This window comes from Podarcis filfolensis (assembly GCF_964270895.1).
Source record: "Podarcis filfolensis genome assembly, chromosome: 14".
Classification (NCBI taxonomy): Eukaryota; Metazoa; Chordata; class Lepidosauria; order Squamata; family Lacertidae; genus Podarcis; species Podarcis filfolensis.
This window is the reverse complement of record NC_139616.1, coordinates 26,177,456-26,192,846: the sequence shown is the minus strand read 5'-3', so window position 1 is coordinate 26,192,846 and position 15,391 is coordinate 26,177,456. Positions and strand designations below refer to the sequence as shown.

The 15,391-nt window shown below is 46.9% G+C and overlaps 2 protein-coding genes across 4 annotated transcripts in view; both read right to left on the bottom strand.

Moving 5' to 3' along the window:
* Window positions 1-10,586, bottom strand: part of GLCE (glucuronic acid epimerase) — a 63,980-nt gene extending 53,394 nt beyond the window's left edge. Inside the window, exon 1 of one of the 3 annotated variants that reach the window (XM_083586593.1) lies at window positions 10,424-10,586. The gene's annotated coding sequence lies outside the window, so the exon portion shown is untranslated. The remainder of the gene's footprint in view (window positions 1-10,423) is intronic. The other 2 variants (XM_083586594.1, XM_083586595.1) reach the window with 2 other exon arrangements.
* MAP2K5 (mitogen-activated protein kinase kinase 5) overlaps window positions 1-15,391 on the bottom strand; it is a 933,658-nt gene that overhangs the window by 276,148 nt on the left and 642,119 nt on the right. The window lies entirely within an intron of this gene.

The following is a 15,391-nucleotide window of genomic DNA, read 5'->3' as shown; positions in this document are numbered from 1 at the left end:
CCTCGGGTTAAGTACTTAATTCGTTCTGGAGGTCTGTTCTTAACCTGAAACTGTTCTTAACCTGAAACACCACTTTAGCTAATGGGGTCTCCTGCTGCCACTGCGCCACCGCTGCACGATTTCTGTTCTCATCCTGAAGCAAAGTTCTTAACCTTCTGGGTTAGCGGAGTCTGTAACCTGAAGCATCTGTAACCCGAGGTACCACTGTACAGGTTAGGACCTGGGAGACCAGGGTTCAAACCCCTACTCAGCAATGAAGCTCACTTTGTGACCTTGGGCCAGTCACTGCCTCTCAGTGTTGTTATGGGGTTCATGGGTGTGGAAAACAGGTATGCCACTTTGCACCCCTAAGAGGAATAGGTGGGCTTTAAATGCAGCAAATAAATAAAATAACAGGAAAACACCCATTTCCCATTTAAGCAGTGCTGCTGTTGTGCTGATCGCTAATGAAGTTGCCATTTTCAAACAAACACACACACACATTATCCCCCCTCCTTACAAAGGAACATTGATAAAATAATCATGACTTAAAAAATAGCTGGCCTACTTTACACAGCCACCCAGGACTCAAGATGCGCTGGCAGCCACCATCGTGCATTAATCATTGCACCAACAGGACATGCCCCCCGTGGCAGGCTGGGAGTTCGCTCCTCCTCACTTGCTAAGGCAGCTTCACAAACCCAACTAAAGCCCGGAGCCAGCTGTCCGAGCCCGTCGCAGACATGTTACTATTTAATTCATAAAAAGCTGCAGCAGCATCTGTGTTGGAATGGAGCTTAGCGCTTCTTTTGAGTACCAGCCAGGGAGATTCTCGGGTTTGCCGTAGCTAGAGGGGCAAGAACACAGTGAAGAATTCCCAGGATACTAAAGAAGAGGTTGCTGCAGATTAGGAGTTTGAATCTTACCTGTTAGAAATACTAATAATTAATATTAATAATAATGAGGTGGCAACTCCAGGCATATAGAAGTCAGAAACACACGCTTGTAAGAATATAATTGGGGCCTGCTGCAGATTGCCCATCTGGTTAGGCATCCGGTTCTCACCGGCATGAGAATTTGAGCACAAGAACACTCTCCCCTATAGTGGTTTCCAACAACTGCTATTCAGAAGTATGGCTGTGGGCAGAGCATAGCCATCATAGCTAGTCGCCAGTGATAGCCTTTCTCTTCCTGTGAATAATCCTCTTTCAAAGCCATCCAAGTTGGTGGCCATCACTGTCTCCTGTGAAAGTGAGTTCCATAGTTTAACTATGTGCTGCATGAATTTTGTCTGCCTTGGATCTTCCGGCATACAGTTTCGTAAGATATCAAATAGGTTTAGCGTTATGAATTTTGTCCAAGTGTGAAGGTGTCCCAAACATCTACAATTAAAAATCAGGGCTTGGGCAAGTGTGACAGCAGGACATGCCACCATAAAGGCTGGCCCAAACAAATTTCCACAAGTCACCCAGCCTCAATGAAAGGCTCTAGCAAAGCTCCACTAACAAGGCAGCTCTTTCTAACAGTCACCACTTGGTTGCACGGAGATGAAGAGAAATTGCAAGAGCTGACTAATGCATGATCTTTGCTTGCTTCAAATCCAGAGCCCAAGGCCACAACTGTGGATTCTGCAGGTGCAACAGCACCTTTGAAGTCTCCTTTTGATGTCCAAGAAGCCTCTAAGCTCCCCCTACTCGCTCTCTCCCCCTAACCCTCTTGGTCTTGAGGTGGGGAGGTAGTTACATTATTATCCCTTGAACTGTATGTGGGAATGAAGGAGACTGCTGGAAGAGTGATGCTTTTTACCACTTCTTTCAAAGGCTCTGAGAATACTTGCATGGAAGAAAGCAGATTCGTAAAGTGTTCAGTCTGGCCAAGATTCACATTCATTATGACAAATCTACACAGAATCACCTATCCTTAACCAGGCGAGTTGGTGTCCCTTAATATCTGTGGCAGGGAAATCAGCCCTTGATTACAATTCAGAGACAGTTAACCTGAAGAACAGTAAGAGCTGTTCAACAGTGGAGCCAACTCCCTCGGGAGGCTGTGGACTCTCCTTCCAGCAGAGGTTGGATGGCCATCTGTCTTGGATGCTTTAATCAAGATTCCTGCATTGAAGGGGGTTGAACTAGATGACCCTTGGGGTCCCTCCCAACTCTACAATTCCATGAAGCCTAGTTGTTCCTTGTGAAATAAAGTGGTTTCGCTTCTCTGTTGGCAAGAGAGCGGAAAATGCAGAGGTAAGAAAATGGTTCTCGTATTTTATTCTCCTTGCATGTTGTTTGGAAAAGCATCCTCATCTGAGAAGGTAACATAAAGAGGAGATTTATGCCTTAAAAAGGAGAAAAGCTTCTTACAATTCAAAGACAATGCTGGGCAGAGAGCAGGAGGAGATTAGTCCCATAGATTGAGATGTGGAGGATGGATAACACGGACTTCCGGATAGGACTAAACAGAAAGGAGAAAGGGGAAGTGGGAAAGGGAAGCATTAAGGCATTATAACCAAGAAGCTATTTGCTAAAGCTGTTTTGGGGAGTTTGGTTAGGTGCCAAAAACTGTCTTTGTTTAGAAGGATTGGAACCTCCAGAAGGCTGAGGAAGAGGGCTTATCCACATTGTCTACCACACCAGCAGTGTCCCTTTCTGTTGCTGGTTCGTTTCCTCTAGAAGAGAGGAGAGGAGAGGAGAGGAGAGGAGAGGAGAGGAGAGGAGAGGAGAGGAGAGGAGAGGAGAGGAGAGGAGAGGAAGCCACTGGAAGCCATCTAACCTGTAGAGAGGGCACTTCCCCTTAGAACCTCCAGAGAGCTTAAAAGCTCTTTCTGCACCCAACACAAAACAGCTCTTAAGGTCTCCCAATTTGCACAATTTCAACCAGATGGCCTTCTACCGTGCAAGGTTGCAATTGAACAAGTTAAATGTGCATAAGTTGTGATCGCACTGTATATCCAATTTATTTGGTTTCCCTGTATTCCCCCCCCCCAGCTCCTCACATACATAATCCTTGCAATCATTAATATATGTATTATCTCCATCCAAAAGGATTGTGGAAGGCTATCTTTAGCACAGATTCTTAGGCATGCTTACTGCACTAAAGGAAAATCCACCAGAAAAGTAATCACTTATTATTTCTGCTACTTGGCTTAGTTTGTAATTCCATTCTCTGCACAGATTTTCGTTTGACCTTATTATTCCTGCAGAAATAATAATGACTACAAAAAGAAGAGTTACTGCAGAACAGGTTGACACAACTTGAGACCGCCAACCAAACACAGCCCTCTAGCAGCAAAACACACCTGGTACCTTGAAAAACAACATCTGGTTGGTCACAGGTTCTCTTGACTGGCTACTGGACAAAACTGAAGCTAGCAAACCGATTCCTCTGTGAGTTTATCAATCTAAAGCAGGGTTGTGATTTTGTCTTGATTTATTATTTTATCTTTTGTAAACCGCTTTGAGGGGTTTTTTTTACAACCAAACCAACGGCCCATCTAGTCCAGCATCATGTTCTCACAGTTGCAGACCAGCTGCCTGTAGGAAACCAATAAGCAGGATTCAAGCACAAGGGCAGTCTAGTAATTAGCCACTATAGCAAGGCAGAACTCCCAGATACAAGGTAGTACACTCCTGCACAATGGATGCTAGGGACTAAGGCTGGGTATCGTCCCAAAACATGATATCGGTTTCATTGTTTTTGACTTGGCAATATATTGTGAATCATGGGGTGTGTGTGTGCACGCGTGGTGCAAAAATCACAATGTGGGAAAAACTGTGAAGCCAGCCAATGCCTCTACATCATTCCATCCTTATTTCAGACATGGAGATATATCAGTATATCGTGGTATTTAGCTAGTGATATATCATGCTGTTGAAAGCCAGGTATCGCCCAGCCTTATTAGGGACTCACAGTAAGTGCCTATCTCCATCATGCTCTCCTTGAGAGTTCTCCAGGAGTATCCTTAGCTAGACACTGTTGGGAAGCAGAGTGCTGAACCTGATGGGCACTTAATCCAGTCCAGTATAGCCAACCCTTCTGCTTGTTTTGCATCATGCAAGGCTTTGTTTGCACCAGCGCCTAGAGGACTCCAAATTGATTAGAGGGGGCAGTGCACTGTTTGCAGCAGAGTGGATGACCTAGAGAACGTCTGCCTGCAAGTGGATGTGGAACATAGCAAACTGACACAGCTCCACACTCCATTCAGCTCAGACAGGTTGCAGGGGGTGGTGGTGGGGACTGTTGAGAAAGGGGAGTCTAATAAGAGAAAGGTAAGTGGCCAGGTTTGAAAACGAGAGCAACCAGGTCACACCCGGCCACACTATGGAAAGCACCCTGATAGAATCAGCATTGTAAACAGAAGTGCTATTGTCAAAGAATCGATCCGATAATAAAAAGAGCTAAGGGACAATTGTCTTGCAGAAAATTACTGCCAAGGGCTGCCAGATATCCAGGCTCTGTGCGTCTTTCTGGGCTATCGGCCAGCTGCTAATCATTATAGGGCCTCGGCTAATTTTGAGCTCTGCAAATAAACTGCACAACACCATGGCCTGCGCAAAGTTCTTTCCTACCACGTCTTATTAAACCCTGCTGTGTGCTTTAGCTAACCTACAGCTTGTCCACAGAGGCTGCAATATTAATGCAAACATCAGGGAGCCACTGAAGCTTCACCAGACACACCTGTTAACACGACTGGTGTGTATTTTCCTCCTGAAAAACGGAAGCCGGTACATTAATTTTGTCTCGCATCTCACGCCAAGGGCAGAAAACGGAGTGCAGATTAAAAGACTAAGAAGCCCATTTGCTAACCTTCTAGTGCTGCCGCAGTTTAACATTTATACAGCACCGTGTGCTAGACACTGTACATAAGACACACACAAGCCTTGCAGTGGAGGGTGGAGGAGAGCTCACAGTCTATGTTAGCCAGACAAAGAGATGAACGGTGAGAGCGGTCCACAATGGTAAGAGGGAATCAGGTGTCACAGGAGGCCAAGAAACAGAAGTGAGAGTGTGGCTCATAAAAGGATTGGTTCAAGATGTGAGAGGGAAAACGAAGCAGTTTTGGAACTATTGGGGGGGGTGACTCAAATACAAGCAACCAGGTCAGAATGAGAGGCAGAATGAGATCTGGTGTGGTGCAGTGGTCAGAGTGCTGGACTAGAACCTAGGAGACCAAGGTTCAAAGCCATACTTGGCTGATCTTGGGGGCCAGTCACTGCCTCTCAGCCTAACCTACCTCACAGGGTTGCTGTGGGGATTAAAGGAGGAGGCGGAGAACCATGTATGCCACCTTGAACTCCTTGGAAATAAATGCATCATCATCATAATGCTATCAACAACAACAGCAATAAATAATGTCAAAGGGCAGTCATGGAGTCTGTGTGCAGTAGAGGGAACAAGGAGGGTTGCTAAGGAGTGACTCTGCACCACATACACTGGGGCAACAGAAGTGAAGCTGGATCCTGCAACAAAACGTTGCAGCATGCCATGATTTTGTTCAGAGACCCAGTTGCCTCATTGCATCCCTGCTCCTCCCCACAGTCAGTCAGTATTCTATACCCATGGAACAGAGCTGGTTCTTATTGGTCGGTGGGAGGCTCTGAGTTGTGACGTTGACCCCTATGCCCAGCCCAAGCTATATTAAAATATTTAGATTTGTCCACTCATGTCTATAGGTAGCTCTCACTTCCACCTCTGGAAGAGTTCACCTACCTAGACAATAAAGGGGGTCTATTTTATCCGTTTAATATCCAGGTAACTTCTCTCCTCCTTTTTCCAACCTACTCCACTGCATCCCCCTCCCACCCAGTTCCCATATTTTCCCGTCTCAGTCAGCCAATGTTCCATGTCATGGAGTCCTTATGCCATAGGTGGTCTTGCCCTCCAGAGATTTTGGACTACATCTCCCATCATCCTTGCCCATTGGCTGTGCTGCTTGAGCCTGATGAGCGTTGTTGTCCAAACAACCTGGAGGGCTTCACATTGTCTACCCTGCCATATGCTGCTGTTTTGGAGTTCCCCCTTATAGACTTTCCTTATTATGGAAACCTTGAGGTTAACCAGAGTCTTCAGTGCTGCCTCCCTTGTGTTAGGGTGATGTAGTTTTGGCTGCGCTGCAACGTGAACACAGGAAGACTTGAATCAGAAATATAGGGGACGATGGGCTGTAACATCAGGGGTGAGAACCTTGGAGTTAATGTTGGGTGCCACAAGGCAGTGCAATTCTATCACAACACATTTATCATAATGCAGGTATTGTGGCGCTGTTCCTTCATCCTATAAAAAGCATGATTTGCTGCCAATCAATGGCTAAATCAGTCATCAAACCACTGTTCACATCATGCCTAGTTAAAGGAGATTGTCTTTTTCGGCCAGGATTCTAGCATCACGGCAAACGACATCACACCTAGCACAAAATTTTATATATTTCTTAAAGTGCTTTGTTCAGTTCTCAAGCCAGCATCAACCAGCAACAAGAGAATAGACTGCTTGCTGTCAGTTCTCTCCAGGACAAAGCCCTGCATTTATCAATCAGCTGTGCAAGAAAAGCACAGCAGCAAGTATTTCCTGAAATACCAAAGCGACACTGACCCATTTTGGCTGGAGGAAGAGGAGACCTGAATTCCTCAGGCTGTGCTTCCCACCATCCAGGATAAGTATTCAGGCGCCACTCAATATGTGAGCAAACTGCTTAAGCAAATTTATTGACTGCATTTATATCCCACCTTCTTCTCCAAGGAGCTCAAGGTGGCATACATGGTTCTTTCTCCAAGTCCTCGTTTGATCCGCACAATCCCCCTGTGAGGTAGGTGAGGCTGAGAGGCAGTGACTGGCCCAGGGTCACCCAGTGAGCTTCGTGGCTGAGCAGGGATTTGAACTCTGGTCTGCCAGGTCATAGTCTGACACTGCAACCACTACACCACACTGGCTCTCAAATTGCAAAGGCAATTTCATGTAAGAAATATTAATGAAACTGCCTCTGATTAGTCTTGCTGTGTGCACATGTGCTGAGAAGCCACAAATGCCCAAATTCAGAGATTCTTTGGTGCAGAATGATAATGCGCTGCCATCAACACATAGGTGCCACATTATTAATAGTACTTAGCATTTATACAGCAGTTGAACATGTTCAAAGTGTTCTGTGTATAGTATCAAATGTGACCTCAAAAGCACTGTAGGTATTACTATTCTCAAACCTAGTAAGCACATGCAAGAGGCAAGATTTCAACTAGGGATTCTTAAGGTTCCCCTGTCAGCATCTTGGTTATTACCAATGTTAGAAATTAGCTAGGTGCCAGGCACATTTTGCAATGGGCATGGGTGCAACTGGATCTCTGGATGCTGGGCTGGCGACTGACATCTCCATCTGGCTGGCCCTTTCAGCTAAGGCTGCCGTACATCCAGACATAGCTGAAGTACAGAAGTCAGAAATTTGAAATTGAGATTTTGAAAAAGGAAAGAAAAAAAAGCAACTTTGGCTCAAAATAAAATAAAAACAAAAACTTTTGTGTCCAGATTTTCACTTTTTGAAATATGGCAACCCTAGGTAAGCAGAGCTTATTTACTGCATTTATATCCCATCTTTTTCTCCAAGGAGTACATGGTTCCCCCCCCCCCCGTTAATCCCTATAACGACCCTGTGAGGTAGGTTAAGGGGCTGTGACTGGCCCAAGGTCACCCAGTGAGCTTCCTGACTGAATTAAGATTTAAACCTGATCTCCAATATCCTAGTCCAACACTCTAACCACTACACCACACTGGCTTCCTAGAGTACTTCCGCTATGGGGTAGCTATATAAATTAAGTAGGTAAATAAATAAGGGGAAAGCAAAATGTCACTTTAAAAAGGGTCTGAAATATTTTCCTTGAAGCTTGAATTTGTTTTATTTGCTTTGAGATTTTCTTTAAAATATGAAGTGGTATAAAAATAATAACAAAAGGTGCCTAGACATTTCATTGTAGTGACCATAACTTAGGTTTAAGGTGCCATTTGGCAATTAGCTTATTTATCTGAGTTTCTAACACTGCCAGTCAGCATAGCTGTATGATGCTACATCTGAAGGGAATATGGATGTGCTGAGTTGCATCTGATGGGAGTTGTCATCCAAAACATCTGGAAGGCTCCAGGTTGATGAAGACTGTGCCACACTATACCAGTTCTAGGAATTCTTATTCCTACATGGAAATACTTTCCCCATACAAGTCTGGAAAGATGCAAGACCTAAGCACACCTTGCCGTCACCTACAATACAGACCATTCACAGCATTTCCACCACTGGTTACGTCAAAGGACAGCAGCGCCACTTTATAAAACCACATCCCCCCCCACATTGTGACACCCATGGCTCCCCAAAGAATACTTGGCATCGTTTTTGGTAATAGGTGCTAAATTAAGACCAGGAGAGCTGCCTTTGTTTTTCAAACAGCTCCTCTCCAGCTAACTCATGCAACACCATTTTTTCACAAGGTTTGCTTTGCTGCCTCGGTCCTGAGAGCACAGGTGCTGGCACCACACAAAGAGCTATTCACAAACTTGATCCCAAGCCCAGACTACACCTGCACAGCAGTGAAACAAACACAAAGGCGCAGCTCTTTTGGCCAGGTGGGCAACCTTGGAGATTGCAAGTTAACAACCCCCAGAAAGTGCGTTTCACTTCATACCTAGTTAAGTCAGGCTTGCAAATTATCTGCACTCCAGTTTACTAATGCACCATAAATTCTTCCATATGCTTTGCTAATTACCTTTCTCAGGGTTGCTAAATTTTCATCCTTTAGGCCACACAATGCACCAGCAACAAACCCAGCTGTTTAACAATGATGCAAGCATCAACATCCCAAGTGGACAACATCTTTTTTCTGCGAAATTCCAAAAGCTCTGCTCTCCATTTCAAATCTAAATTCTCAGAGACTGCAGCCAAAGAAATGTGAACTTCACATGGAAAAGGAAAGGAACAGATAGAGTATCCATTCAAAGACTCAAAGACAGTGCAACGGGTGCAACTGAGACTACCAAAAAAAATAAAGTCCCAGGCAACCCCAAAATTCAAAGTGTTCCTCCAGCTAGAATCATACAAGGCCAGGACACAGTGGATGGAAATCTTGCTAGCCACTGGATTTGCCCATTCAGACATATTGAACCCTGACATATCTCCTTCTCCTACACACCACAAAAAACCTGCAAGTTTTTGGCTGTTACCAGACCAAAACTGTTACCTCTGCAGTCACCTTAAGAATGTAAGAGTTTTGCTAGATCAGGCCGATGCCCCTTCTAGTCTAGCATCCTGTGGCCAACCAGACGGCCCAAAGGGAAACCGGCAAGCAAGACCTGAGCACATTAGCACTGTCCCCTTCTATGGTTTCCAGCAACTGTATTCAGAAGCATTCCTGCCTCCAACTTTGGAGGCACAGCATAGCCATCATGGCTAGTAGCCACTGATAACCACCTCACATCAATCACAACTAGAGGAGTCTTCCCCAACCTGGTGCTGTCCAACTGTTGTAGACTACAACTCCCATCAGTGTCAGCCAGCACAGCCATAAGGTCTACTCCAGCACAGCTGTATGACACAGCGTCTGATGGGAGTTGTAGTCCAAGACTGCTAACGGGCAACAGGTTGAGGAAAGCTGGGGTGCCCTAGCACTAGAGTCAGGCAGAGCACTGAAAGAAACATATTTTGAGGGTTGTTTTGTTTTTTTACATTGTAAGGCTCTTGGGGCAGACTCCTGCCTCCCTTTGCCAAAGTCACTTTGCAAAGGGCTACCTGCACATTGACACAGCCAACACTAACACAGCTGTTACCCACCATGTTTCCTGAGGGGAAGAAAGAGAGTTATCCAGAAGCACCCAAAAAAACCCCTCTGACTCCTGGGGCAAGGAAAGGGAAGAGCTCAACAAAGGCCAGCTGTGCTTGTTGTGCATTGGGGGGCAGCCATGGGTCCAGCCCAGTCCCAGAAGGAAGGCCAGACCCTAACCATGTCTGTTATGAAGGGGGTGGGCAGAGCACCCCTCCAAGAAAACAAAAGCCCTTTTTCTCAGAAAAAGGTACCTCCTCTCTCTCTCTCTCATTTGTATATATAATTTTAGGGGAGGGAATGGAAAGAGGACCCCCCCCTCAACTTCCACCTATAGTAAAAAGGGGGGGACTGTCCCTCAAATACATAAGGTAGGAAAGTTACTGGGAGAGAGCAAGCCACCCACAGACACCCCTCAATCCTTTCCTAGACTTGCTGGCCTCCTCTAACCCCCTCCCCAAATACTGAGAAGACCTTCCTCCCCAAACACCCCCAAATGAGGAGACACCCCTCCCCAGGAGGCAAAAGAGGGAGACCCACCCCTTTCCTTCTTCCAACCCACCCACCCCATTTGGCTCTTCCAGGGGAGAAAAGGGCGCCGCACCCACAAACACAGCACCCCACTTTTGACTGGCTGCCCTACCGCCTCACCCTCTTACCTGCGCGGACGGGTCCTTGAAACACAGGGTTTTTTCCGCTCCCCTCCGTTCTCCTCTGGGGCAGCCCGGCCCAGGCAGCCACTCAGCAGGAGAGAAAGAGAGTGAATGAGCGCGCGCGGAGAGCAGCAGCAGCAGCAGCCTCGGCGAGGAGACACCGCCCCCTTCCAACTTCCCGCGAGAGCCACACAGGCAAGGAATGAGGGGGCGGGGCCGCAAGCGAGAGCTCTCGCGCCGTCAATCAAACCAAGGCACCCGTCTATTTGACGTGTGCAAGGATGGGAGGGACGGGGGCCGGGATTGCTCTTTACTCCTTCCCTTCGGCTCTTCGGCACGGAAGCCCAATCACAACACGCCAACCGCTTGGCCAATCACAAGTTGCTCCGCCTCTGCCAGGGCAAAAGAGGGGAGGAAAGAGAGGGAGAGGGAGAGGCGGGCCTAGGGTAGAAGAGCCGGCCAATCGTGAGAGCGGTTGACGGCGCTTTAGCCAATCGGATAACGCGGAGGTCTCCGCGTTTTTTCTCTCTCTCTCGCCTTGATTTGGAGCCCGCAAAGTGATGCTCTGCTTCATTTTCACCTGTGCAAAAGGAGGAGGGATTGGATGGATGGAGAACCAGCTTGGGGGGAAAGAGGGCTGGTCGGGGACCAGCCGAAATGTGGGGTGCAGGCAGCAAGCATGCTGTCCTTCTCAGCACTGATTTGCATATGCAAATTAATGGGAAAAGTGTCATTTTACTTCGTTTTGAAGATGTGGAACTAAAAACAGCAAATGTATAGGGCGGTAATCAGAGTTGAGCCAAGTCAGCCACATCCATTAATGTCAGTGGGGCTACTCTGAGTGCGACTGACTTTGGCCTCAGCCCGTAGGTTGGAGAAAAGGGCGTTAACACGGTGACTGGGCCCTTCCACGCCCTTTGCAGCCTCATCCAAATGTACACTTACTAGCTGCATACCCTCCAACATTTCTTCGATGAAAATAGGAACATCCTATTTCATGATAGGATGCGGGTGGCGCTGTGGGTTAAACCACAGAGCCTAGGACTTGCGAACAGAAGGTCAGCGTTCGAATCCCCGCGACAGGGTGAGCTCCCGTTGCTCGGTCCCTGCTCCTGCCAACCTAGCAGTTCGAAAGCACGTCAAAGTGCAAGTAGATAAATAGGTACCGCTCCGGTGGGAAGGTAAAGGGCATTTCTGTGCACTGCTCTGGTTCGCCAGAAGCGGCTTAGTCATGCTGGCCACATGACCCGGAAGCTGTCTGCGGACAAACGCCGGCTCCCTCAGCCAATAAAACGAGATGAGCGCCACAACCCCAGAGTCGGTCACGACTGGACCTATGGTCAGGGGTATTTATTTCATGATAATGATAATGATATTTATACCCCCACCCATCTGACTGGGTTGCCCCAGCTACTCTGGGCGGCTTCCAACATATATAAAAACATAATAAAATATTAAATATTAATAAACTTCCCAATACAGGGCTGCCTTCAGATGGCTTGGGGGTCAGATAACTCCATAATATCCACATTTCTCTGATGCAAATTTGAACATCAAAAGGGAAAGCGGGACATTCTGGGATAAAATCAGAGGAGGGCACTGCATTGGAGAAGGTTGCTTGCACAAATTTGGTGTGCCTGGCATCCAAAATTTCCCAGTAATTTTTGCTGCAGGGTAATATTTCTCCCTTGTTATCTTACCAAGAGTACAGTCTTCCACATATTTACTCCAGACTAAGCTCATTTAAGTTCAGTAAGTCTTACTCCTAGGTCACTGGCTGCAGGATTGCAGTCTTAACCAATAGCACACTGACCTTCCTTATAGGACAGGAAATTAACATGAATGTGAGCCAAAATTAAACCATCATTTTAATTGGCCATCATTAAAATGTCGCAGTGAAGGTGTTTTAATTATAGGCTGTTTCTCTTCATTGTTCATTAACCAAAAGCAGTCTCCAAGATCAAATGCAACTACGTCCACATCACTTTAAAAAAAACCACCCCAAAATATCCCCCCAAAATTGTCCCACAGGTGGTTTCTATGGCGACATATGCGATTGCAGTGTCATGTCAAGAACTTGCCTCAAACACACACACACATAGAGCGAGAATAAAATGCTTGTGGAAAATCTACAAAGAGATTTAGGGATATGAAAGGCAATCAGTTTTTAAGAGCATAAAAGGTACTTATAACCTCGGCTGTCACAGCAAGTCACTTCCATGAATTACAATTGCAAATGGATTCAAAGCTATAATGATGCTTCTACATTCCTTGCCAGATGTAAGAGTTCATACACAATGCAGTCTTTGTACTCAGCGCGTTTCATATAAAAAATTCTCATGAAGTGTTACTACATGGCAAAGCTCAGGTGCCACAAAATATTAAAGAGCCTTTATTTTATTTTATTTTATTTTATTTTATTTTATTTTATTTTATTTTAATCTCCCTTTTAGGATTTAGGTGGGGTGTTGGGTCTGTAGTACAGCATCAGCTCTGCATGCTAAAGTTCCCAAATTCAATCCCCATCATTTCAAGTTTTAAAAAGAAGGCATGAGAAAACCTCTCGGACTCTTTACCTGGCACAATCCCAGAAAATGCAGAAGTCCCACTGCAAGAGTAATATATGAGCAAAGGAAACTGCTTTCTACTGAGTCAGGCCATGGAGTTTTGGGGCCCCTTCACATCCAACAACAAGATTTGGGTTGCCCCTGTGACTTTCTTCAATGGCGTTGTTCCATGACAGATCGCCACATATATTTTTTTATTAACTAACATATCTCAAATTTTGATTAAAATGGCTGTCCTGTATTTCCTCACCCATCCAAGTCACTGGGGTGGAAAAAAAAATATTCTATACCTTATAGTTTTTAAGTCCTGCATTGGGCGAAAGATTCCTGCAGTGCAGGGGGTTGGACTAGATGATCCTCATGAGATAATCCAGGAAAAGCACACACCAATAAATATATTTTAGAAAAGGGCAGCTTCTCCTCCTTGCTCACTCTCCAGCAGCCACTACAAGCTCCCTGAGGAGGCCGGCAGCAGCAACCATGGAGAGGTCATGGGATGCTCCCTCGCTGCTGCATGTTAGGTTTTCTTAATATTGAGGCGGTCAATGGTGCTACTCAGAGGTGTGTGTTTTTAATTATAACCTGCATGCAGCACACCTGAGGTATCTTAATTTAACTAATTAGCAGGGGGAGTTTACCTACTGCACCGAATGCAGCGATGTGATAGGGTAATCGATTATTTTGAAAACTGTACTTAAGTTGACCAAATGCTTTGTATGGTACTGGCTAGTGTAGAGCGGTGAGTTGCAGCTGTTTGGTTATTATTTAAAAATAAAGTAAGCAAAGATATTGTGGGCAAGTTTTTATTCCATCACCCCAGTCACTGCGCAAACTCGGTTGGTGAAGGAGGTCCAACACTGCAACCACCATCCCTTGGGACAAGCACCAGTTCCTCCTCCTGGATTTCGGCAGTGGCAGCGCTGGCAGGGAAAATAGGGACATTCTGGGATCAAATCAGAAGCTGGGATGGCTTTTGTAATTCCGGAACTGTCCCTGGAAAACCGGGACACTTGGAGGGCATGCAGTCACTTCTTGGACAAAGGTGTTATGTACTGAAGTTCTCACCCTGGGCCAGCAGGGGGATACTGTAGATAGTTTTCACTCAGGTCCACATAGGCAAATAAGGAATTGAAAGTGACGTTCAGTGATTGGATAGTTACAGAAAGTTGTTACTGTTGCTTTTGTAGTGGAGCTCTATAAAAGCAGGTTGGCTGAACCCTTCAGCCCAGTTCTGTTCTGGCCTGTGAATAAACACGAGCTGTTTGAAGAATCGCTGTGTCGTCTGATATGTTCACCCACAACTTAACAAAAGCTTTTGTTTGCAGATTAAACATAACTCGAGGAGGTGTGTAGCTAAGAACAGGTTGGGCAGCAGTGGTGGAATGGCTGGGAGGGAAACACAAATGCAGGGAGCACCAGCATTTAAAGGGATACCCTCCCCCATTGCTGTTGCCCTGCCAGACCAGACCAGGCTGGCCAGCCCTGCCCAGCCCCAGTTGCTAAGCAAGCAGTAGGACTCGCTGTCCACACAGGAGGGAGGGAAGGTGTCAAACACAAGGCTGGTTGCCCAGTCTCACTGGCTAGATACACAGGAGCTCATCTTGGGAGGAGGGCTGAGAGCTCCCTCGAGAGGGTCCCAGAGGTGGCCTCTGAGTCTGGAGTGGCCGCAGGATTTCATGCAGCCTGGAGGACTTTTGTGGCCAGGGTCCCACCAGCATGAGAAACTCCAGAGGCTCCGGTTCTCATCTGAGCCCATCATCCAACTAGGGTTGGTGAGGCCACCCTCAGCAAGGAGGCCAGGAATCACGGACCTGTGAGGTGGGGAAGTCTATCTCTATGGAGGTTTTGGACTCTGTGGAAAGTGGCTCCAGGTTCGGCCAGGGGCAGGCGGAAGCGACGGACCCTTCTCCTACCGCTGCAAGCCGAACAGTGGAAGAAGGGTCATCTGCAGCGGAGTGTCCCATTTGCTACCTCTCCTTCGACAATGTCTTCAGGGCCCCTCGCCTCCTGCCTTGCTCCCACACCTTCTGCTTGGAGTGCCTGGCCAGGCTGTGCGTCTTCCTAAAGTCAGGCCAGAGCTTCCAGTGCCCGCTCTGCAGGGGGAACGTCCCCTTACCCTGCGGAGGAGTCCCCAGGCTTCCAGTCAACATGGACATCGTCCAGCAGTTCCCCCCGTGGATGAGGGAGGTGCAGGAGGTCTGGCTGGACGGCTTCCGTCTGTGCTGGCGCAGGAAGCTGCCAGGGAATGCCAAAGAAGAAGAGGCCTTTGCGGTGCTTGTGACCCTGGAATTGCTCAAGGCTGCCGCACCCCGAGGGTCTGACCCCAGGGAGCTCGTTGTCGCCCACCCTGTATCCAGATGCTGGGAAACGTGCTGCCTCTTGTGGGACCACTACCCTGGACTCTTCT